General features: G+C 35.8%; 1 pseudogene; it reads right to left on the reverse strand.

The window, feature by feature from the left end:
- Positions 1-440: 440 nt before the first annotated feature.
- LOC111528658 lies at positions 441-26,548 on the reverse strand (annotated as a pseudogene).

Below are 26,548 nucleotides of genomic sequence, written 5' to 3' on the forward strand. Positions count from 1 at the left end.
GGCCCTTGTCTTCTCCCGCTTGTCAGAGGTGAGTCCTGGTACCCGACATAGGAACTTGGTGGCCGCTGGGGAGGCTCTGATAGTTTGGCCTCTGCTGCTTCCCGGCTCAGGACTTGCTCCTCTCAAGTAACCTGCCGGACACCATGTGCCTTTAGAGCCCCTGAGGAGGGGGAGCGCTGACCCAGCCTCCTCACGGCGCGCTGCCCTCCCGCGCTCGGCACTTCACCTGTTTCCTGGCTTGCCGTGGTCAGTGTCAATATTTACTCCACTGATTGGCACATTCAGTTCTGAAGGAATGCAAACTGCGTGGGTGCTCTGGAGACACTGTTCGCACTGTTTGTAAAACCAGATAGCGTTTTAGACTAAATTCGTGACCAAACTAACACGCACGGAACGGGCCCCAGCTGCAGCTCCTGGATCCATCAGGTCAGGGAGCAGCTCTACGGGAAGAGCCGGTAAGTCCTGGGCAGGCGCCCGTCCTTGCTCCACAGGGCGGTCTGGATGTGCTCATAAGTAGGCAGGTTGTTCAAGTCGCCCAGGCGGCCACTGCCGGCTTCCCTTGGAGCATCTTAGAAGCAGATCTCTTCACGTCTTCCAGCTTCACGTTGCGGATGAGTGTGCACAGCTCCTGTGGCAGCTTTCTGGAGCGAGTGGCCAGCATCTGCCTCCCCACATCCTCGAAGACTACAGGCCTGGACTCCAGGTTCATCATAAGCATGGACGTCAGCTGCGCCTGGGCTCGCTCCAGCTCCATCGCGTCCAGGGTTCCGCCCATTAAGATAAACCTCTTCGTGCTGATTTTTACCATTTCTCGAACAAGTCTCGGGTGGGCGCTGGCATAGACGCACAGGAGGCCAGTGTCTTCGTAGCTGAGGTGGTAGGAGGTCGCGTTATACATCCAGTGGTGCCTGCTGAGCACGTTGAGTAGAGCCTGGAGAATATGCCCTTGCCGAGGCCGCCAGCCGAGAAGGAGCCGCCTCCGCCCATAATCATGTTCAACACAGCGAAGGAATGAAGTCCTCCTCCCGGAAGGGGGCGCTCTCAAGTCCGACGATGGTGTGTGAGCTCGGGGATGGGGGTTGGGCCCAGGCTGACGTCTCTTTCCAGCTTGGCAATCCCCACAGCGTACTGGGCCACGGATCTGTCAACATCCACGGCCTCTGCGCTCCTCCAGGCCGCCTGGACCCAGCCTCAGACTCCCGAGCAGCTGGGACTACAGGCGCGCTCCACTGCGTCTGGCTAATTTTTGTATTTAGAGTAGAGATGGGGTTTCACCATGTTGACCAGGCTGAGCTGGAACTCCTGACCTCAGATGATCTGCCTGCCTCGGCCTCCCAAAGTGCTGGGATTACAGGCATGAGCCACCATGCCCGGCTTGCAAACAGGTTTTTAAAACATTTTTTAGTCTTATTTTTCAAGCTCCTGTTAGTAGGATTGTTAGTCTGATATATTCAGTCATAGAAGCAGAATTACAGGCATGAGCCACCATGCCCAGCCTGAAATATATTTTAAGTCAATATAGAATTTTATAGTTTGCCAGTTCTTTCAGCACTGTAAGGGTGTCATTGTGTTTTCTGGCTTCCATGGCTTATGATGAAAAGTTGGCCATTACCTTTATGATTATTCCTTGAAGGTAATGAGTCTATAGTTGATCTTATAATTTTTCTTTGTCATCAGTTTTTCGTAAGTTTACTTTTGGAAAATGCATAGAATATGAAAAGATCATCGTGAATAAATTCTAGCTCAACTTCTTCTTGTGTGGGATCTGGCATTATTCTAATTTCTCTTATCTCCAAGGTAAAACCAAAATTGAATCTCAAACTGAAATTTTTGGTTGTTTACAAGTGCCCCTACTATTTTGGTAATACCTGAGTTCCAATTTTTGTCTTTCCAGCCAAATGAGTCTTTTGCTCTCTTTACTTAACATTTTATCCTCTAATTAACTGTGTTTTGCTTATATTCACAATAACTTGCCCTGGGCATATGCAGTTTAAGAATCAGTAAATGACTCTAAATTGCTGGAAGACTATTAGGCTCCATTCTCTATACAGTAATTTTCTTTATTCCAAGATTTTGACTCCTCAAATCATGGTTGCTTTGGTAGCCTTGAGCTCCAATTTTTGTCTACAAAACCCACAGAGACTACCACAGGCTCTAGAATGTTGTTTTCTGTTTGACATTTAGGTCCAGTGTAGTGAATGAGCAAATGCACCCAGAGGAAATGTAAATCTCACCTCAATGTGTTTCTTCTCTACAGAAACTGTGCCCATCAAGACCTGGCTGCCTTGATTGCTTTATAATATCTGCAAACAGGTTTTTGTTTGTTTGTTTTTTTAGACGGAGTCTCTTGCACTGTTACCCAGGCAGAAATGCAATGGCACCATCTTGGCTCACTGCAACCTCTGCCTCCCTCCCGGGTTCAAGGGATTCTCCTGCCTCAGCCTCCCAAGTAGCTGGGATTAAGGCGCCTGCCACCACACCCTGCTAATTTTGTATTTTTAGTAGAGATAGGGTTTCTCCTTGTTGGTCAGGCTGATCTTGAATCCTGACCTCAGGTGATCTGCCTGCCTCGGCCTCCCAAAGTGCTGGGATTACAGGCATGAGCCACCATGCCCGGCTTGCAAACAGGTTTTTAAAACATTTTTTAGTCTTATTTTTACAGCTCCTGTTAGTAGGATTGTTAGTCTGATATATTCAGTCATAGAAGCAGAAATACCCATAACAAAATTTAACGGCCAAACAACATTTGGGTATCTGTGCGTGTGCATGCACACGCACACACACACTCCCTAAATGAGTTAATTATGAAACATATGATATCATGGAATAGACTTTAAGGCAAATTTACTCATATTTAGATGGATACTTGGGACTTTTATGGAACTTAATTGCTAAATGTAAAGTGTAGAACTGAGAATGTCATATCAAAGTCATCTATTACAGGAGTTGTATGCCCTACTTTTAAAAAGTATTTGTTATTCCTCCTTGTGAATTTGCCTCATTCTTCCACTATTTAATGCAAACCATCTGTCTTTGTGTGGCTATAAAGTAATACATGATACTGACATATATATATATATATATATAGCTTCATTTGACTTATTGTTCTTCCAGCTGGAAAGTTCAAGACTGGGCACTGGTGAGGGCCTCAGCTCCTTCCACTCATGGTGGCAGAAGTCAAAGGGAAGCCAGCATATGCAGGTATCATATGGTGAGAGAGGAATAAGAGGGAGAGGAGGGAGGTGTCAGGCTCTTTTTAACAACCAACTTTCAGGAGAACTAATAGAGCAAGAACTCACTCACTATAAAAGGATAACAAGAACTAATTGAGCAAGAACTTGCTCTTTACCAAGAGGATGGCACCAAGACATTCATGAGGGATATGTCCCTATGACCCAAACTCCTTGCATTAGGACATACCTTCAACATTGGGGCTCAAATTTCAACATGAGGTTTGGTAGGACAAACATCCAAACTATAGACCATCTAATTTCTGATTACTTTTACGTTTACTTTGCCAAAAGTTGGAGGCAGATTTCAAGTCCATTGACCTTATGTCTACAATACCTATCTCCAGCTGATTGAATTGAGGTCTGTACTCATTTTTAAATAATGTTAATTCTTAATGCTGACAAGATGTACCAAGCAAGCTTCCTTACACTCCTAATTTAATTATCATCCATATTCTCTTCATTGCTCTCTTGTTTCAATGGATGGATTGTGTCTGCTCCTGCCTGATTGCCAGTGCCTCCATCCCTTCTCAAATACTTAACTACAGTACTTCAACAGTTTTCTTTTTTCTCTACTTCATCAATTTTCCATCTCAATTGAATCATTTAAATGGGATATTTGACCTTATTTATGTGGTTAATAATGAATAATAACCATGTTTTTCTCATCTCTAAGAATAAGTAATATATAAATTTAAGAAACTTCAAACATCTTTTAACTTCTCCCTCTAGATACTGCATCCATTTATCTTGAAGTCTTTATGGCAATACTGCTGAAAGTATTGTCTATACATACATTCTCTCATTTTCTCTAGAATCTACCTCATTTAGAATTTGCCCTGTCCAATTCATTGAAACTGCCCATGTCAAGGTCACCAATGATAGTCTCTAATTATTAATAAATGTGGTGATCATTTAATTTGATCTATCGGTTACACTTAATCATTCCTATTTGGAACCCTTTTTCACTTGCTCCCAAGACATTTCATTCACTAGTATCTCTCCTTTGATAATCCTGACCTTTTTTTTCTTAGTCTTTTGCTGTTTTTTTCTCAAATCCACAGTGAAATAGTGGTGTACACTGGAGCTAATCATTGGAATACTTTTATATTCACACTCATCATATGTGAACCCCAATCTTATATCTTCAGATTTGTATTCTGAAGATGTCTACCTTCTACCTCTCCCTAATTCCCAGACTCACATATCCAAGTGCCTACTGACATTTCTACTGAAACATCTAATAAGCATCTCAGATTTAACAGATCCAAAAACCTACTTTTTACTTCTCCTTCAAAATGTTCTCTGTAGTTTTCCATAATCCCCTGTGTGAGTTAATTATTCTATTCTTGCACTTTCTCAGGCCAAAAGTTTGGTATTATTTATATTTCACTCTCTGCCACTATATCCAATCAAAAATAAAATCTTACTACCTCTATTTTAGAAATATATTCAAAATTTGACTAGTTATTGCTACTCATGCTATCAATAATCTGGTCCAAACCACTACCATGTGTCTAAAGTATTGCAATAGTCTCTTAAGTGGTATCCCTATTATACTCTTGCAGTTCTCCAGTACATTCTCAGCAGAAAAACTGGGATGAGTTTATTAAAATGTATGTCATATCATGTCTTAATTGTATTTGTCAACTTGGCTGGATTAAGGGGTACCTAGACAGCTAGCAAAACATTATTTCTGCGTGTTTCTGTGATGGAGTTTCTAGAAGAGATTAGCATTTGAATCAATAGACTGAGCAAGAAAGGTAGATCCTAAACAATGTGTGTGGGCAAAATCCACTCTGTTGAGGGCCTGAATGGAACAATAAAAACTAAGAAAGGGTGAACTCTGTCTCTGTTTTTTGAGCTATGAAATCCATCTTCTCCTGCCCTTGGGTTTCAAGACTCAGGACTTACATCAGCATCCCCCACCTCTACCTCTCTTCAACCTCAGACTGGGCGACATGCCAGCTCCCCGGTTTCCTGTTATATAGGCCTTTGGACTTGAACTGAATTATACTACCAACTTTCTTTTTTTATCAGCTTACAGGCAGCATATTATGGGACTTCTCTGCCTTCATAATCATGAAAGCCAATTCTCTTAATAAGTCTCCTCTTTGATTGATTGATAGATAGATAGATAGATAGATAGATAGATAGATAGATAGATGTCAATAGATACATACATAGATGAAAGTAAGAAAGAAAAAGAAAGAAAGAGAGAGAGAAAGAAAGAAGGAAGGAAGGAAGGAAGGAAGGAAGGAAGGAAGGAAGGAAGGAAGGAAGGAAAGTTGTTTCTATTGGAGACTTCTGATTATTACACATAGAATTAGATTAAAGCCCAAGTCTTTACTACGTTTTGTATCGTCTTGCTCCAAAAATATCTCTTCAACCTCATCAACAACTATTCTTCTACTTATTTGGTGCATTATAGTAGCACTGCCTTCCTTGTTGTTTCTTGATTACATAACAAATATATTAACCTTAGAACCTATACACTTCTGTTCCTTCTGCCTAGAAATGCTCTTATCCAAATATCTGCATGCTGGCTTCCCTATTATCTTAATATTATCTTAATATATTTATTGACATCTTGTCAGTGAGACTCTCTGAATGCTCTGTAAAACTTCAGCACCCTTGACAACTCACATTGCTCTTTCTGTTGATTTATTATTTCTATAACTATTAACTACAAAAACTTATATTCTCACGGTTGTTAGACGTCTGCCATCAGGGTTCTAGAGTGGTTGTATGGTTCAGTTCTGGTGTAGGTTTCTTCCTGGCTTACAGACAGTCCCTTTTTTGCTGTATGCTCACACAGCCGTGTCTTGGTTGACGCCTGTAGAAAGTGAGAAAGAGCTTTCCCTCTTCCTCTTCTTATAAGGCTGTAAGTCCTATAGGAGTGTGATCTGATCCTTATGACCTCCTTAAACCTTGATTATCTCTTAAAAGTTCTTTTTTAAAATAGATTAATATTGGAAGGTTGGGCTTCAACATATGAATTCAGTATACACTTCAGTTCATAATGATCATATACAGTGTATGTAAAAGTAAATCTATTTATCTTGATGATTTTTGCTTTCTTTCTATAATGTAAGCTACATGAAGTCTTAGATGTTTGTCTGTTTAATTCACTGCTGCATTCTTATTACTAAAAATCGGTCTGGAACATAGAGTTCAAACATATGTATGCAAATGTGAACTGATACCAAATTACCAGAGCACAGTTTGGCAATATACATTGAAATCATTAAAAAAACTATATTCTCTATTGGTAATTTCAGTGTTAGGTACTGATACTAAGGAAATAAGCATTTGCTTAGATTCAGCATTCTTTTCTGAGAAACAAGATTGAAAATAACCTAGTAAGCCACATATAATGGATTAGTTCAATGTATTTTAACATTATATGGTAGGATATTATGTGTCAATTAAAAAGATTATGCTGAAGTATATTTAACATCATGGAATAATTATATATCATTATATAATATATGTAATGAAATATATATTTCAAACATTATTCCATGATACTAAATACTTCAGTATCATCTTTTTGAATTATGAGTATTTGGGAAAGTATCTTATAAAAGTTTTAAAATACCTGCTTTGTTATTTTTATATTAAGATGATAGAGAAATACTTAAATCTGTAAATAGTGATTTCCCAGGTTTGCTATTAATTGCAAAATATAGTTGGGGAAGAATTATTTATATTTTCCAAATTGTTCACAAAAATATGTTGATTCTATAATCATAATGTATATTAAATAATTTGATATAAGAATCATGCTATAAATTATTAGAAAGAAATAATGAGAAATTCTTAACCTTTGCATTTGGAATGACTTCTATAAAAATGAAAGCGGTATGTTTTATAGGTAAAAGTTAAAAAATTACTTTTATGAAAAAGAAAAATCTAAGAACGTTGTCACAGAAAGCAAATCTTGGTCTCAGATCAACTATTACATTTGTCTGGTTTTTTTTTTAGTGAATGCCTTTCCTTTGAGAGAAGATTCTAAAATATTGCTGCACAGAAAATATTATACAAAATGTAGACAAAAAGGAACTTAAAAAAGATTGTACTGTGGGATGCTTGAAGTTTATACAAACATTCAAATGTACAGCTTTTATAGTTTGCAAATTTAGACAGAAACAGACTGCCAACATTCTAGGTCATCCTGACCCAAACTCTTCCTAGAATCAATTTCTACAGATATTCCATTCTATTTCTTATCTATGCTCGAACCGAATGCCAAATCACCTGAAAAAAAAAAATGCTGTGACAACATAAAAGAAGACTCAGTAAATGAAATAGATTCACATGCTTGGAGAAAAGACTTAGTACTGTAAAGATGCCAATTCTTTCAAAGTTAATACATAAATTCAATACAAATCCATCCTAAATCTCTTTTTGATTTGTTTGTTTTTTGTGGTTGTGTTTGTTTTATAACTTGACATACTGATTCTAAATTTCATCTCAGAGATTAAATGTATGAAATAGCCAAAGAAATAATGAGAAATAAAAAGAAGTATGGAGAGAGGTTTTCATCATAAATCTTTATTAATGGAAGTGTGGTGCTGATGGAGGAATAGTCAAATAGATCAATGGAAAGCATGGAGAATATGTGTATATGATAATTTATTATGTAATAAAGGTGAAATTTCAAATCAATGAGGAAATATTTGATTATTCATGAGATGACTACTTGTTTGGAAACAGAAAAAGTGTATTTCCTACATAATGTTAAATACAGAAACAAATTTCTGCAAGATTATATATGGAAATAAACTATACATTATGAAGCCAAATATAATAGAATATTTTTCTAATTTTAAGATAAGAAAACATATTTAAACATTTCATAAAATCTAAGTAAAATTAAATATACAAGTAAGACCAGATAATATTTTGTTAAAGTTTATATAGTGAGGTATTTCATGAACAAACTAAATAGACTAAGAACTTATTATGTGAACTGTTTTAAAGCAACTTTTAGCTGTTAATTAATACATCAGCACTAATTGCAATTATACAACAGTTCTGCAGAGATATTTGCTAGAATATATAAAGAGCCTTGAAAATTGTGACAACCTTTATATTAGATGCTGTGGTGGGCTAGACCATCAGGAAAGAACTTATTACTCCACTTTTTCTTGGGAATGTCGGCAGCAGAAAGCCCTCTTTAGGAACAGCTATGCTGTATAAATCCTTCTTACCTGAAGTCTTGCTCCCTTCCCTTAAGCACCTCACAACCAGTAACTAGTAAATGCATTTATAAAAAGATTTGGCCCTTCTACCCCAACTCAGGATAAATCTGAAGGAGTATTTCAGCTTACAGTTTCACATGAAGTTCTCTGAGATCACTTTGATCATGCATCAGAGCCCAAATTCTCCCTCTACCCAATTCAGCGCTCTTCCCTGCCACCTTCCTTGATAGTAATCCATCCATCCCTGTAGGGAGACCCCCTGAAACTATTGATATGGAATAAAAGATGAAATGCTCCTGATTATTGTAAATACAAAATTGCATGCAGGATTGTGTAAAGATAATGCCAGGTTGGACTGCCAGAATGAGCCAACAGCACGGGATGTGCTTCCCCCTGCAGAGAGCCTATGAATGGACGTGCAGTCAGGGAGGTTTCACATCACCAAGATTCCCATCCCAGAAAAGGAGATGTTCATAGCTCTGGGAATGGAATGTGACCCTCGCGGAAAGCCTATAAATGGATGGTGGCGGGGGCGCCTGTCCATATGGATAAGATAGAGCTATAAACGCCCTCACCTTGCTGCGGCTCTTCTAGGCCTCTTTAGGGTTAAGGCATACTCCCTTCTGAGAATTTCTGGTCTAACCAGTTGTCTAACTTCATGTCCTGTTTCTATAAATTGTTTGGAACCAGCTTTTGCTGCAACTGTTACTGCTGATTAATATCTTGCTAATCATGGATTATGGAAAGACTGTGTTCCTGTTTTAAGGTTCTGTTAGAAATTAAACTTCACGTCCTGTTTCTATGAATTGTTTGTAACCAGCTTTTGCCATAACTGTTACTGCTGTTCCTGTTTTAAGGCTTTGTTAGAAATTACTGATTTATACACTATATTGTAAATTCTTACCTCTGTATACTGTACTTCTGCATACAGATGTTATGTTAAAGAATTACTTCATCCCCATGTGACCATCTCACCTCATAATCAAATGACCCTAAATCCCTCACTAACCTACCTCTGCCCTCACTAAGCTCAATAATAAATGCTGGCATATCCAGTGCATTGTTGGCCCCGCAGGACCAGAAGGCGGTGACACCCCTGGACTCAACTTTCACTATCTTGTGTGTATCTATTATTTCTCGACCTGCCAATCTGCCTGGGAGCAAAGAGAGAGCCCCGTTGCATTGCGGACTGCTGGCCAGTTCCCACAATATATCTCAAAGCTAAATATCTAGGAAATTGACCTACAAGTAGAAAATAAACCCAGATACAGGGAAAAATATACGGGTTCATCGAGAGATCGTTTACAATAAGAAAAAGCTTGAAAACAATTAAATATTCATATATGAATATTTGAATATAATATACACATATATAATATGTATATATACACATATGCATATGACATTGTAATATAATATAGCAATTAGATTTACTTGAAAATAATTTGTGATAGCATTGGAAATTTTACTGTTACAATGTTAAATGAAAAAAATAAAATTAACTTTTAGACCAGTAAAACTACTCTGTATCTTGCTCTAATAGAATGTACATGTTATCTATATCCAAGCCCACAGAGTATACAACATCAAGAAGGAACCTTAATGTAATCTGTGGACTCTGGGTGATGAAGATGTGTCAATGTAGATTCATCAATTATTTAAAAAATGTATCACTCTGGTGGAGAATGTTGATAATAGGGGAGTATATATCTGAAGAGGTATTTGGGATATCTTTGTATCTTCTGCTAAATTGTGCTATGTATCTAAAACTGCTCTAGAAAATAGTCTAAATAAACAAACTAGTTAATTAACTACATTTTTAAAGGTAAGTAACAAAACAATGTATGTAATGTGATTCCTATTATGTAAACACATGCACAGGAATAAAGAGAATAAATATACAGTAAGTGTTTTTCTCCCTATGCTTCTAGATTTTCTGTTTCCCTAAATGTCACATATAAATTAGAAAAATAGTTTATATTTTTAATAAATCTGTTAAAATGGTGACCCAGAGAGATAATTATTACCTTCAATTTATACAGAATTTATAACAGTGCAAATCTGAGACTTATTAAAGCAAATCATGTCCCATTCACATAGTACTATCAGCAGCAGATTTGAGAGTCAAAGTTAAATTTTTCAAGTTCAGTAGTCTTCCACTTAATCTTCATACACTGTAGAAGAATTGTAATATATTCTAAAGAATCTATTATATATGTATATATGTATGTGTGTATATATATTTGTATATATGTGCATATATATTTGTATACATATATGTATATATTTATATATACATATATACATGTATATATATATGTGTATATATGTATATATATTTGTATATATGTGTATATATATACACACACACACATACACTCGGAATGTCTTAGTCAACATAAACATGACCTAAGTTATATACAATATTGTTATTATGATTAAAAAGTTAAAAACATTACATTGAGTTAAAGATTTTTCTTAGATTCAAGAGCTTTTAGCAGAAGAACATGTATATCTTATATTTAATATAGAATACCTTTTGCAGAGGACTCCCATATATCAGGATCTGAAAGATACTCACTTAAAAAAGTAAATTCTAACACTGAGAAATTTAACTCTTTACATTTTTATTTTAAAATCATGTTGGGCTTAAAGAAGCGTTTCAAAGACAGTAAAGAGACTTCCCTTAGTCCCTTCTCCCAGTTCCCCACATATTACATAATCATCTTACATCAATCAAAGCTAAGAAACTAACGTTATTATTAATTAAACTATATGCTTATTCAGATTCCACCAGTTTTTCCACTGATATCTTTTCATCTGTCCAAGGATCTAATCTAGAGTCCTACATTGCATTTCTTTGTCTTATCTTCTTACTCTTTTCTAATATGTTACAGATCCTTTGTTTTTTTTATGACCTTGACACTTTTGAAAAACTCTGGTCAATGGTTTTATAGAAAGTGCGTCAATTTGTTTTTTTCTACTGTCTTCTCTAGTTAGATTGAAGTTGTAGATTTGAGCAAAGAACACCACAATGAATGGTGAGGTGCCCCTTAGTGCTTTAGATAAGGTGTGTGTGACTATAAGTCTTAATACTGATAATATTAACTTTGATCACTTGGTTAAAATGTTGTTTTCCAGGTGTCTCTCTATTAAAGTTACGCTTTTATACTTTGTAAATAATATTTATTTAGGGACATATTTTGAGACTATGTACATATACTGTTTTTATTAAACACATCCTCTTTCTTCTTAATTTGCACAATAATCTCTATGCCTACAGTAATTATGATTATAGTGTTCTAATGATGATATTCTATTTCTTTCTTTCTCCAGAAATCATTAATTAAAACTCTTCTGTATGAAAGAATTTTCCCTTCTCTTTATTATTTATTTATATCAGTTTGGCATATGAATATTTTATTTTATGAGCAATTATTTTATTATGCTACAATTCAACATTATCTTTTTTTTTTGCTGATCAAATTGTTCCAGCTTTGGAGATTGGGACCCCTTTCAGGTTAATTCTTATGTCTTTCAAAAGGCCCCACTCTTTTTAATTGAAACTTCCTTCTAGGAACACAAAATAACCCAGGTTTAATTTATATTTTTCTTGCATATCCCTAGAATCAACCACTTCTTTAAAGAGTCCCGGTTCCTTGTACAGGAGAATACTATTTAAAAATAAAGATATGTTGGGAGGCATCAAGTTTGTTCACTGCTACTAGGGTATCACTGTCTATAGCTGCTCAGAAGACAAAGCTAGAAAACTTATATGTGTATATATACTGACCCATGTTTACACCCACGTATATCCATCTCTCTGTGTGTGTATCTACATATGTGTATATATTTTATGCAGATATCTCTGACTCCACTCCAGGAGCACAGTTTGTTGTTGTTGTTGTTGGTTTTTCTTTCTATTCGTTCTTTGCTTAATTATGACTTCTACCTTAACAATTCTCTTATCTGTATTTGCCCATTTATTCGGTTCAAGTATAGCTATAAAATAGTTTCAGACTTACTTGCTGACCCATTTCCTTGTGAGAAGTAGCCTTTCTAATCAGAGTACAGAGTTTGTGTACAGTTATTTTGTTTTTAGCTTCACAATATCCAGTCAAAATACTGTTTTCTAAAGTTACTTCGGCAAGAGTTTTTCTTTTCCACTCCCCATATTTAGAGATGTCATTCATGTGTAACAAGCTTGAATTCATTTGACACAGTCTACATTCCTTCTCGTTTCCTATATATTCTGGTGAAATTTTTATTTGCATAGGGTAAAATTGTCTAATTTTTTGTACAGTTTTATGGACTTTGGCAAATGCATGGAGTTTTGTCTACTGTCATAATGTCATACACAAGAATTTCATCAACTCCAAAGTTGCTCTATGCTCCACCCACCCCCAAACCCTGGGAACCAGCAGCTCATCCCTTTAATTTTGTCTTTTCCAGAATATCATATAAATGGAAACATCATGAAACATGTACCCTTAGGGTTTTGTTTCCCTCACTTACCAAAACGCATTTAAGATGTATTCATGCTGTTGTATAAAACAATACATCATGCTCTTTTTGGTTGCTGAGTCGTATTCTATTGTATGAGTATACTACCATATATCAATTCACCCATTTAAGAACATCTAGGTTCTTTCAAGTTTATTGTTGTTATAATAAAGCTGCTTATACAAAAATTGGTGTCCAAGTTTTTGTGTGAAGGTAAGTTTTGAATTCACATGGTCAAAAAACAAAAAGTAAAATTGATGGGGTTGAATGGTAAGTGTACATTTAACTTTATAAAACATAACTGTGTGAAACTTTGTTATATAAGTAAACTTGTGTCATGGGAGTTTGTTGTACAGATTATTTCATCACCCAGGCATTAAGCTTAGTACCTAATAGTTATTTTTCCTTAACCTCTCCCTCTTACCCTCTACCCCCCAGTAGGCCCCAGTAAGTGTGTGTTGTTACTTGAAATAAAAGTTAAATAAAACTGGAAAACATGAATCACAAGTACAATAATGCTCTCTGAATATTTTGGTCATGATGAAGCAAGAGAACCAAATCATTTAAGAGAATTTTTAAAAAACAATTCGAGCAGTTTTCTCAAAGTGGCCGTAAGTTCCTGACACCCATGTAGGGAAGTTTCAGTTGCTCTGCATACTCACTTATTCTTAGTATTGTCAGGTTTTGTTATTGTTTGTTTTGTTTTGCCATTCTGATAGCTTTGTAATGGCATCACACTATAGTTTGAACTTACATTTTTCTAATGATGAGTAATATTGTGTGTGTTTTAATATACTCATATGTCATATGTGTTAGTCTGTTCTCATGCTGATAATAAAGACATACTCGAGACTTGGTAATTTTTAAAAGAAAGAAGTTTAACTGACTCTAAGTTCCACATGTCTGAGGAGGTCTCACAATCATGGCAGAAGGCAAAGGGGAAGCAAGACACGTTTTACATGGCAACAGGCAAGAAGAAGTGCCAAGTAAAAGGGGGAAAAGCCCCTTAGAAAACCATCAGATCTAGTGAGAACTCACTATCACAAGAAGAACATGAGGGTAACTGCCCCCATGATTAAACTCCCTCCCACCAGGTCCCTTCCGTGACATGTGGGGATTATGTGAACTACAATTCAAGATGAGATTTAGGTGGGGACGCAGCCAAACCATATCATTATATTTACAATTTCTTTAGTAAAATGTCTTTTCGAATTCTTGACCAATTTTTATCTGCTGTTTATTTTCCTATTGTGAAGCTTTGGGAGTTATTCTGAATAGAAGTCCTTTATCAGATATATAATTTTCAAAAATTTTCTATTGTGGCTTGTCTTTTCATTCTCTTAAAAAAATCATTAATAGAACAAATAATTTTAATTTGGTTATCTTTCTTTTTTCTTTTTTTTTTTTTTTTCTGTTATAGGTTGTTCTTTTGCTACACTATACAAAAACCCTTTACCAAAACCAAGACCACACAGATATTCTAGGAAGTTTTTGAGAAGTTTTATAATGTATAAACTATTTTTTTAAAATCCATCCTAAGAACCATTTGAATTCTTTTAAAGAAACTATAATGCTACTTAAAGGTTTTCCTTCATTTTGCTTTGTTTTGCATATAGATTTCCAACTATTTCATTGCTATATGTTAAAAGACTATCCTTTGTCTCTGACTCTTGCTCTCTTCTGGCAGGATTCATGAAACTGTGACAAATTAACTTGTTAGCCTGCAAACAAGGCTAAAACTGAAACACTCATTATTTTTTGACAACAAAAAGTTCTTATGGCTTGAGATGGACATGCATTTCCTTGTGCTAGGCCTCCAGTAAGTTGGATTTAGTTGATCTAATTAAGACTTGAACTGGGTTTTATGTTTATTGTTGCTATGGTTAGTTTTAGTACACCACAGGCGTTAAAATCTTTAAGGGATTATTTTGTTCAGTGTAGGTGTTGATTTGCCAGAATTTTCCCCCGATTAATTACTCTACTCTGAGGTTTACATTTTCCCTTCATACTGTACCTCAGAAATGCTTTGTTTCATGCAAGTAATTCTTTCTTTATTGAACAATTGTTAACCTGATGGTAAAGGTGGGGAATTCAATATTGTTGTGATAAAATTTAACTACAAGGTAGATAGGGTGTCCCTGGGTCTCTAGGATATTACTTTAACTACCCAATGAGTTCTCCTTGCCCACTGCCCAGAGAGCCGATTTTATCAAGACAGGGGAATTGCAATAGAGAAACAATTTAATTCACACAGACATCTGGAGTTTTATTATTACTCAAATTAGTCTTCCTGAAAACCAGGGAATATGGGTTTTTAAGCATAATTTGGTGGGTAGGGGGTCAGAAAGTGGGGAGTGCTGACTGATAGGATCACAGATAAAATCATGGAGAGTAGAAGCTGTCCTCTTGCACTGAGTCAGTTCCTGGGTGGAGACCACAAGACTAGATGAGCCAGTTTATTGATCTGGGTGTTTCTAGCTGATCCATGGTGTATAGGATCTGCAAAATATCTCAAGCACTGATCTTAGGTTTTATATTAAGGATATCATCCCCAGGAGCAATTTGGGGAGGTTCAGTATCCTGCAGTCTCCAGCTGCGTGACTCCTAAACCATAATTTCTAATCTTATGGCTAATTTCTTAGTCCTACAAAGGCAGTTTAGTTCCCAAGCAGAAAGGCAGTTTGTTTTGGGAAAGGGCTGCTATTTGTCTTGGTTTAAAAGTTAAATTATAAACTAAGTTCCACCTCCCACCTCCCCACAAAGTTAGCTTGACCTATGCCCAGGAAGGAACAAGGACAGCTTGGAGGTTAGAAGCAAGATTTAGTCAGTTACATCAGATCTTTTTCACTGTCATAATTTTCTCAGTTATAATTTTTGCGAAGGTGGATTCATTACCTCTTTAATGATTCTCTCTCCAGCACAGTTGTGAGCTCAGTCCTTATTTCCCAGGGGAATATGGTTCATGGCCTGTCCCTTTCTCCCAGCTGTAGTGGGTTTTCACCAGTGCCTGAGGACAATTCATTTCCTTTGTCTCAGAGATTATGGCATTTCTTCATTAGGGGAGCTCAGGGAGAATCCCCAGAGTTCCTTACTGCTTCTGCATTGGTTTCTGTTCTCCTCTCCTTTGGTTCTCTCTCCCCACACTGCAGAGTTTTTCTGAACTCTCTAGATCTTATTTGGTGGGGTATGTGCACTCTAAGACTTCAGAAATTGCCAATCATTTTACTTGAACTCTACAGGAATCCAGGAGCAGACTGCCCAGGTAAGCCAGTGTTCTGGTTTTACGCCATACTCACAGGTGTCTGCCTCTCCTTAGATTTTGGGGCCTGAAGCCTCCATGCTCTGATGTGTTTAAAAAATATACAAACTTCTGGCAAATCAACATCTACACTAAAACAAACTTCTTGTTTACTTGACTTTTGTTGTTTTCATTGTAACGTTGAGAATGATAATGTTTCTGGCTCTCTATATACCTGAGCAGAAATTGAGAGTCAATTTAATTCTTTTCTAAAATTTAATTTCAAAAAGCAACTGACTGAAAATTTGTAACCCTTTTGATTTTGAGAGACTCTCAATAATAATTTAGAGTTCTAAATTATGATGATTTTTCTTAATAATTCATTAATTAAGTACAGCTCTGTTGATTTAATGAAACAAGTAAATTCATGAGTCCTTGGAGCATCACAGCCTTGTGAAATTTCCTTAATATTTCTGTGACTCTGTGACTGAATTAGTAAAGCAATAATAACAAATTTTCCATCTAGTTCCAGCAATATAAAGAAGATTTAAGAACTAAAACTGTTTTGCTATTTTCAAAAGGTAAATTTTTAAACAAAAATATTTGTTCTTACAGATTATTAACTGTACTGCCATGGAAGTTTTATCTAGTATAAGTAATGTCATGACTAACTAAACTAGAACAGAAAAATTGAGGACAACAGATAGATTATTTACAACAAATGACATAAAATAACAGTCCTTAAAAAGTTAAATCCTGGTATTTTTACAAAATAAAATTATTTTCTGGCCTTTAAAGTACATTTACATTTGAAAAATACAAAAATAATTCTAAAATTAAGGAGGAAAGTTTCTAATATGGAATATAAACTGTAATCAAAATTAAGCTACAAAAATTTGGGGGAGATTACCTATCCCCTAAAATTGTGTGTGAAATTTCAGTGGAAAAACTCCAAAATTGTCTTCATCACCCTGCGTATCTGCTTTATAGCTCCCATTCTTATTAGAAGAAATATCACATATGAAGGACAGTTATGAAATGAAGCAGGATGCTCAAAGTTATAAAGAAGCTGACTAAACAACAAACTTGAAAATTGTTTCACAGCAAATGATAAGAGGGCTTAAGGAGTCATTAAAAGAGAGACTTAAGAATAAGTAGGAGGATAATGATGATTACCATTTAATCCTGGATAATAATGCAAAGGTTAGAAGTCATATACAGTAACTTGCAGTGTATTATTTTAACGTTTCATTACTGTGATGGAAAGGATCTGACATAATGATTGATTAGATGCAGGTGACCCCATCAACTCTTCTGTCTAGGTGGGTAAATCTCTTTGGGAAGTTATGGCTTCAGCATGCCTGACTCTGACCCACTGTGTTGAGAAAAACTATCCTGTACCAGATGTGTTTCATTCTGTGTGACCCAGAAATGCTTTGATCTTACAAAACTTTAACTTTGAAGATTAGGCCTGATGTGAAACAAGGAGCCATTATAAGGAATAAATTCCAAAGGCCTAGATACAACTTTAACATACAGATTTAATAGAAGGAATTACATTTATAGAGAAATATGAAAATTAATTTATTCCCCACAATTGAAGCAATGAACTATTTTTTAATGAATTCAGACCAATGATGTTAATTTATTTTCTGACTGTGCATAATTTCTTTTTTAAAAGGTATATTTGAATAGCAAAAATTTTTTCACCTCTGAAATAAAGTCTCAATCCTTTTATACAAGGTGTATAAAAAATCTCGTTACAATGTTTTTTCCAAGTTCAACTTTGCCTGATTTTCTTCAACAAAGGTCTACTGCTAAAAATAAATCTGAATACTACTAAACATTCTACTTAGATTTTCTTTTTTATATTATGCTTTATTTTTGTAACACAATATATGAATAAATTAACAATCCAAGAGCATTAATATGCTTAAAATGAAATACAACAATTTCTGCTCTATTTTCAAACATTTAAAATCAGCAACCAATTATAGTTTAAAATTTTTATTTTGATGTTTACCAACATATACCACAAAGCATAACCTATCATTTGGCTATAACCCTTGTTTGGTACTTAAATGGGCTGGCATTAATTATTTGTTATTTCTCAATTGTTTATGTTTATTAGAGAAACTCTAAAAAAGGGCCATGCACTTGCTATGACAATTTCCCTAGTCCCATAAATAGCATACTAATTGACTAATTTGAGGTTCTGTCTTTGAGTGTATCTGTACCATGATTCAAACTTCTATTGTTACGAAAAGTTCCTCCAAATGCTTTTAAGATTCTTATTTACAACATAAGTAGTCATTTGCAAAATATCATGATAATCTACATAAAGCTATAAATATAAATAAATAGTTGAAGATATTGTTAAACAATTTTTAATAATAAATGGAAAATGGAATAAACTTTTAGATAAGTCCAAAAAGCTGAAAGAGAATTCACGTTTGACAAAGAAAACATACAATTTAAGTATTTCCCTATAGAACTGTTAATAAAGAATTATTAACAAAGAGTTGAGATGTTAGTATTTTTGACATTATTTTTCCCACTTGTAGCTTTCATTTTGGCTTATTTAATGCTGTATTTTTTTCTTGCAGAAATAGCTAACTTAGTCTTTGAACACTGGAATTATCCATCCATTGTGTTTTATTTTAAATAAGAGCACATTAAGATTCTAGATGGTTAGTTTTTTTTATTAAAAAGAGATATAAATCAATGAAAATACCCTATTTTTTATGCTAGATACACAATGTGAAAAGTGCAGCCATTTCTTATCAGTTTCAATAGTGGCTTCTGTTTACATATTGTTATATTTTAACTGGATGATAGGCCTTGTACAAACAATATTGTAAAGTCTATTGTAGTAACATCAGAATTGGTTTATTCTGAGGTGTTTGCTCTAAATATAAAATCTTAGTGGATCTGTAATAATCCTGAATTTGTGTAAGTCTACATATATCTAAGTTTCATCTTGTAAATTAAAGTGAAAACACTAGGGTAATTTATGTATATGTTGACTTAGCACCATACATATGTGTGTTTATATTGATATGTGTGTGTGTGTATAATTTTACTCATAAATTAAATATGTAGAACTCTTACAACTCACAAGACACTATCTTTGATAATCCTCTCAGAAACCCTATACATAGGATCATATCTATTAACCTCCATACCAGCATAATTCAGACAGAGAAAAGGAACACTATTAATACTTTTCCTGGGGCAATAGGCAAAATCCAGGATGAATAGTCACCACACCTAGGGATTAAACATTTTCCAGACTAACTCATATGAGAATGATTTCTGCAATTACAAATGAGAACACCAAAGTTTAGAGAGACAAAGGAATTTATTCAAGTCACACAACTGATAAGCATATTAGGTAGAATTCAAATGTAGAATATATAATGAGAGAGACTCCTATTATATCAAATATAAAAAATATAGTAGTTTCATAGTCCTAGCAACTCGGGAGGCTGAGGCAGGAGAATGGCATAAACCCGGGAGGCGGAGCTTGCAGTGAGCTGAGATCTGGCCACTGCACCCCAGCCTGGGCGACAGAGCAAGACTCTGTTTCAAAAAAAAAAAAAAAAAAAAAAAAAAGTAGTTTCAGAACAGAAATCATAGCATATTAGCATTGATTAAATGTACATGTGGGTTTTTTTTTGGGAATTCTGAGAGATATATGTCCGGAAAGACATACAAGCAAACTGTTAATAGTGGTTACCCAATAAGAATGAATAGTTGGATATGAGGAAGTTTTCAATTTAGTATGTATAATTTTCTCTATTTTCAATTACCATGCAATCCATCCCCCCATGATCTCCTGACTCAGCCAAAGAGTATGTATTATTTTACTGAAAGAAAATATGTCAATATTGTTAAACTCTTTAAATAAAAGACACATAAAAGTTAACTTGCACAAACATCCTATACACATAAATGCCATCCTGCTTTGAAAGTAATAGTTAGGATTACACTGATTTCGGGTTTATCATAACTTGAGCCAATATTTTGAATTTTAAGTAAAAAGCTTTAAAAAGTTTTAATTGTCTAAAACATTGAAAGTTTGAAAATATATTCATATTTCTGTGAGAATAAAATAGGTTATATTAAATAATTTTAAAATGCAATTAAATAATATACTACTTTTCAAATCTAATTGATATTTTATTCTATTATTTTCCTGCTTTAAAAGTTTTTGGTCTGGACAAATGAAATAATTAATAAATTGTTAAGCTTGTATGTTTGTATAGAAACTCAGAAAAAGGTTCACAATGATAAGAAGATCTTATATTACAGTAACTGAAATAAATCAAAGTCCTTTTTAAGTCAATCTTGGTTTTCCTAAATTCCATACCTCAGAGGCTCATCTAAATTATGAGTGACTTTGTTGTGAGTATATTGGAAAGTTTGTAGTCTTAGAAGAGAAGATTATTTGCTTTAAAAAAATTACATAAAATTTTATATGTCATGTATTAGCCTTTCCATAAAATACAAATCTCAGATAACCAAAGTAGCCACATCATTTTAGCATACTTTTCTATGCAAGGAGAAGAAAGAAACAATCCTTAAGTGGACAATTGCTTGAAAAGAATCACTGGCAACTCACTAGAGAGTTACAGCTACTTGTGGTACTCTACAGGATTAAGGTCAGTTACTCTTTCCCTTATACCCAGTAGCTATGCAGTAAGAAGTTTGATAACTGGAAGCTATCAATTTTGAAGTGAGGAATTGTTAGAAATTTTATATGCATTTTGATTGATTGATAAAAGTTAGGATGTGAGAATTTTTTTTTAACAAGTATGGGCCTTATCCTGTCCATTCTTCTCCAAACAAGACTAATGACTTGGGAGGCTGAACTTCTGTTTTATCTATCTGTAAAAGTGAGATAAAATAGTGTAAACATCAAAGGGTTGTTGTAAGTGTAGAAGACACAAAGGATGTAAATAGCATGTATTATATGTAAATAAAAGGAGATATGTGATATAATTAACTTTTTTACTAGTATTATTTAAAAATAAAAACAGAATAGTCTTAAGGAATGAATACACATTAATACGTTTTACTTATAAAAATATCTGAATTTCAGTTACTTTAAAAAGTGACAGCTATTCATGACCTTTCATATGTATAGCATAATGAAACAAGTTCTATCATTATTTTGGAAAAACAGGATATCTGATTAAAAATAATATTTTGTTGAGAGATAGTTCCAAGATGGCCGAATAGGAAGAGCTCTGGTCTGCAGCTCCCACAGTGATCCACGCAGAAGAGGGGTGACTTCTACATTTCCAGCTGAGGTACCTGGTTCATCTCATTGGGAATGGTTGAACAGTGGGCGCAGTCCACGGAGGGTAAGCCAAAGCAGGGTGGGACATCACCTCACCCAGGAAGTGCAAGGGGTCCAGATTTCCATTTCCTAGTCAAGGGAAACCTTGACAGAGGGTACCTGGAAAATCGGGACACTCCTGCCCTAATACTGTGCTTTTCCAACAGTCTTAGCAAACGGCAAACCAGGAGACTATATTCCCTGCCTGGCTTGGCAGGTCTCATGCCCACAGAGCCTGCTCACTACTAGCACAACAGTCCAAGATCGAACTGCCAGGTGGCAGCCAGAAAGGGGGAGGGGCTTCCACCTGTGCTGAGGCTTGAGTAGGTAAGCAAAGCAGCCAGGAAGCTTGAACTGGGTGGAGCCCACCACAGCTCAAAGAGGCCTGCCTGCCTCTGTAGACTCCACCTCTGGGGGAAGGGCATAGCTGAACAAAAGGCAGCAGAAACTTCTGCAGAATCCTAGTCTCTGATAAAACAGACTATAAACCAACAAAGATCAAAAGAGACAAAGAAGGCCATTACATAATGGTAAAGGGAAAAATTCAACAAGAAGAGCTAACTACCCTAAATATATACACACTGAATACAGGAGCCCCCAGATTCATAAAACAAGTCCTTAGAGACCTATAAAGAAACTTAGACTCCCATACAATAATAATGGGAGACTTTAATACCCTACTGTCAACATTAAATGGATCAACAAGACAGAAGGTTAACAAGGATATCCAGGACTTGAACACAGCTCTGCACCAAGTGGATCTAATAGATACCTACACAACTCTCCACCCCAAATCAATAGAATATACATTCTTATCACCACCACATCACTCTTATTCCAAAATTGACCACATAGTTAGAAGTAAAGCACTCCTCAGCAAATGTAAAAGAACAGAAATCGCAACAAACTGTCTCTCAGATCACAGTGCAATCAAATTAGAACTTGGGATTAAGAAACCCACTCAAAACTGTACAACTACATGGAAACTGAGCAACCTGCTCCTGAATGACTACTGGATACATAACGAAATGAAGGTAGAAATAAAGATGTTCTTTGAAACCAATGAGAACAAAGACACAACACACCATTATCTCTGGGACACATTTAAAGCAGTGTGTAGAGGAAAATTTATAGCACTAAATGCCCACAAGAGAAAGCAGGAAAGATCTAAAATTGACACCCTAACCTCACAATTAAAAGAACTAGAGAGCCAAGAGCAAAGAAATTAAAAAGCTAGCAGACAGCAAGAAATAGCTAAGATCAGTGCAGAACTGAAGGAGACAGAGATACCAAAAAAACCCTTAAAAAAATCAATGAATCCGGGAGCTGGTTTTTTGAAAAGATCAACAAAAGAGATGTACCACAACCAAGACTAATAAAAGAGAGAAGAATCAGATAGATGCAATAAAAAATGATAATGGGGATATCACCACCTATTCCACAGAAATATAAACTACAATCAGAGAATACTATAAACACCTCTATTCAAATAAACTAGAAAATCTAGAAGAAATGGATAAATTCCTGGGCACATACACCTTCCCAAGACTAAGCCAGGAAGAAGTTGAATCCCTGAATAGACCAATAACAGGCTCTGAAATTGAGGCAATAATTAATAGCCTACCAACCAAAAAAAGTCCAGGACCAGATGGATTCACAGCCAAATTCTATCAGAGGTACAAAGAGGAGCTGGTACCATTCCTTCTGAAACTATTCCAATCAATAGAAAAAGAGGGACTCCTCCCTAACTCATTTGATGAGGCCAGCACCGTCCTGATACCAAAGCCTGGCAGAGACACAACAAAAAAAGACAATTTTAGACCAATACCCCTGATGAACATTGATGCAAAGATTCTCGATAAAATACTGGCAAACCGAATCCAGCAGCACATCAAAAAGCTTATCCACTATGATCAAGTTGGCTTCATCCCTGGAATGCAAGGCTGGTTCAACATACGCAAATCAATAAATATAATCCAGCATATAAACAGAACCAAAGACAAAAAATACATGATTATCTCAATAGATACAGAAAAGGCCTTTGACAAAATTCAACAGCCCTTCATGCTAAAAACTCTCAATAAATTTGGTATTGATGGAAAATATCTCAAAATAATAAGAGCTATTTATGACAAACCCACAGCCAATATCATACTGAATGGGCAAAAACTGGAAGCATTCCCTTTGAAAACTGGCAGAAGAGAGGGATACCCTCTCTCCCCACTCCTATTCAACATAGTGTTGGAAGTTCTGACTAGGGCAATCAGGTAAGAGAAAGAAATAAATGATATTCAACTAGGAACAGAGGAAGTCAAATTGTCCCTGTTTGCAGATGACATGATTGTATATTTAGAAAACCCCATCCTCTCAGCCCAAAATCTCCTAAAGCTGATAAGCAATTTCAGTGAAGTCTAAGGATACAAAATCAATGTGAAAAAATCACAGGCATTCCTATATACCAATAACAGACAAAGAGAGAGCTAAATCATGAGTGAACTCCCATTCACAATTGTTTCAAAGAGAATGAAATACCTAGGAATTCAACTTACAAGGGTTGTGAAGGATCTCTTCAAGGAGAACTACAAACCACTGCTCAAGAAAATAAGAGAGGACACAAACAAATGGAAGAACATTCCATGCTCATGGATAGGAATAATCAATATCATGAAAATGGCCATACTTCCCAAGGTAATTTATAGATTCAATGCCATCCCCATCAGGCTACCAATGACTTTCTTCACAGAATTGGAAAAAATTACTTTAAAGTTTACATGGAACCAAAAAAAGACTGCATTGCCAAGACAATCCTAAGCATAAAGAACAAAGCTGGAGGCATCATGCTACCTGACTACAAATATTACTACAAAGCTACAGTAACCAAAACAGCATGGTACCAAAACAGAGATATAGACCAATGGAACAGAACAGAGGCCTCAGAAACAATACCACACATCTACAACCATCTGGTCTTTGACAAACCTGACAAAAACAAGAAATGAGGAAAGGATTCCCTGTTTAATAAATGGTGCTGGGAAAACTGGCTAGCCATAGGTAGAAAGCTGAAACTGGATCCCTTCCTTACACTTTATACAAAAATTAATTCAAAAAGGATTCAAGACTTAAATGTTAGACCTAAAACCATAAAAACCCCAGAAGAAACCTAGAAAATACAATTCAGGACATAGGCATCCGCAAGCACTTCATGACTAACACCAAAAGCAATGGCCACAAAAGCCAAAATTAACAAATGAGGTCTAATTAAACTAAAGAGCTTCTACACAGCAAAAGAAACTATCATCAGAGTGAACAGGCAACCTACAGAATGGGAGAAAATTTTTACAGTCTACCCATCTGACAAAGGGCTAATATTCAGAATCAACAAATTTACAAGAAAAAGTCAAACAAACCCATCAAAAAGTGGGCAAAGATATGAACAGACACTTCTCAAAAGAAGATATTTATGCAGCCAACAGACACATAAAAAAATGCTCATCATCATTGGTCATCAGAGAAATGTAAATCAAAACCACAATGAGATACCATCTCACACCAGTTAGAATGCTGATCATTAAAAAGTCAGGAAACAACAGGTGCTGGAGAGGATGTGGAGAAATAGGAACACTTTTACACTGTTGATGGGACTGTAAACTAGTTCAACCATTGTGGAACACAGTGTGGTGATTCCTCAAGGATCTAAAAATAGTAATATCATTTGACCCAGCAATCCCATCACTGGGTATATACCCGAAGGATTATAAATCATGCTACTATAAAGACACATGTGGCCAGGGGCAGTGGCTCATGCCTGTAATCCCAGCACTTTCGGAGGCTGAGGCGGGTAGATCACGAGGTTAGGAGATTAATATCATCCTGGCTAATACAGTGAAACTCTGTCTCTACTAAAAAATACAAAAAATTACCCGGGCATGGTGGTAGGCACCTTTGTCCCAGCTACTGGGGAGGCAGAGGTAGGAGAACGGCATGAACCCAGGAGGTGGAGCTTGCAGTGAGCCGAGATAGTGCCCCTGCACTCCAGTCTGGGCGACAGAGCGAGACTCCACCTTAGAAAAAAAAAAAAAAAAAAAAAAAAGACACGTGCACAGATATGTTTATTGTGGCACTATTCACAATAAGAAAGACTTGGAACCAACCCAGATATCCATCAATGATAGACTGGATTAAGGAAATGAGGCACATATACACCATGAATACTATACAGCCATAAAAAGGATGAGTTCTTGTCCTTTGTAGGGACATGGATGAAACTGGAAACCATCATTCTGAGCAAACTATCACAAGAACAGAAAACTAAACACCTTCTGTTCTCACTTATAGGTGGGAATCGAACAATGAGAACACTTGGACACAGTGCAGGGAGCATCACACACCGGGACCTGTCATGGGGTGGGGGACTGGGTCAGGGATAGCATTAGGAGATATACCTAATGTAAATGATAAGTTAACGGGTGCAGCATGCCAACATGGCACATGTATACATATGTAACAAACCTGCATGTTGTGCACATATACCCTAAAACTTAAAGTATAATAATAAAATAAAATGAAATAATATTTTGTAAGTATTCACCCTTAGTATTCTACTGTAAGCATGAAAATGCATGTTCTTTGAGTAAGGTGATTTTTTCTGGCCCCCTTCACTATAGAATCTAGTACTTAATACTGTGTCAACTAGATATTGAACTTTAATTATTACTGATTATTGATGATGGTGGTGATCAAAGAATGACTAAAAAGTGACGCTCAAGTGATAAAATTGGAGAGAAAGAAACGAAGAAGGAATTTTGGTAAGAAGTAAAAAAGGAAAGTAAGATAATTGTTTTGTATGTGATTTACTGCACCTGATTACATGAAAGTGGAAAGTGGTTCTACTATCTGTCATTTAATCTTTTTTAAAAGAGCCTGCACTGACTTGGAAATGGGTGAACTGATAGAAAAACTGAGGGGAGGATACTGGTGTCAAAGAACTCACTTTCCTTCCATCTGTAATTGCAGCATTATCTGCCAT

The sequence above is a fragment of the Piliocolobus tephrosceles genome, chromosome 3 (genome assembly GCF_002776525.5).
Source record: "Piliocolobus tephrosceles isolate RC106 chromosome 3, ASM277652v3, whole genome shotgun sequence".
NCBI classification, from domain to species: domain Eukaryota; kingdom Metazoa; phylum Chordata; class Mammalia; order Primates; family Cercopithecidae; genus Piliocolobus; species Piliocolobus tephrosceles.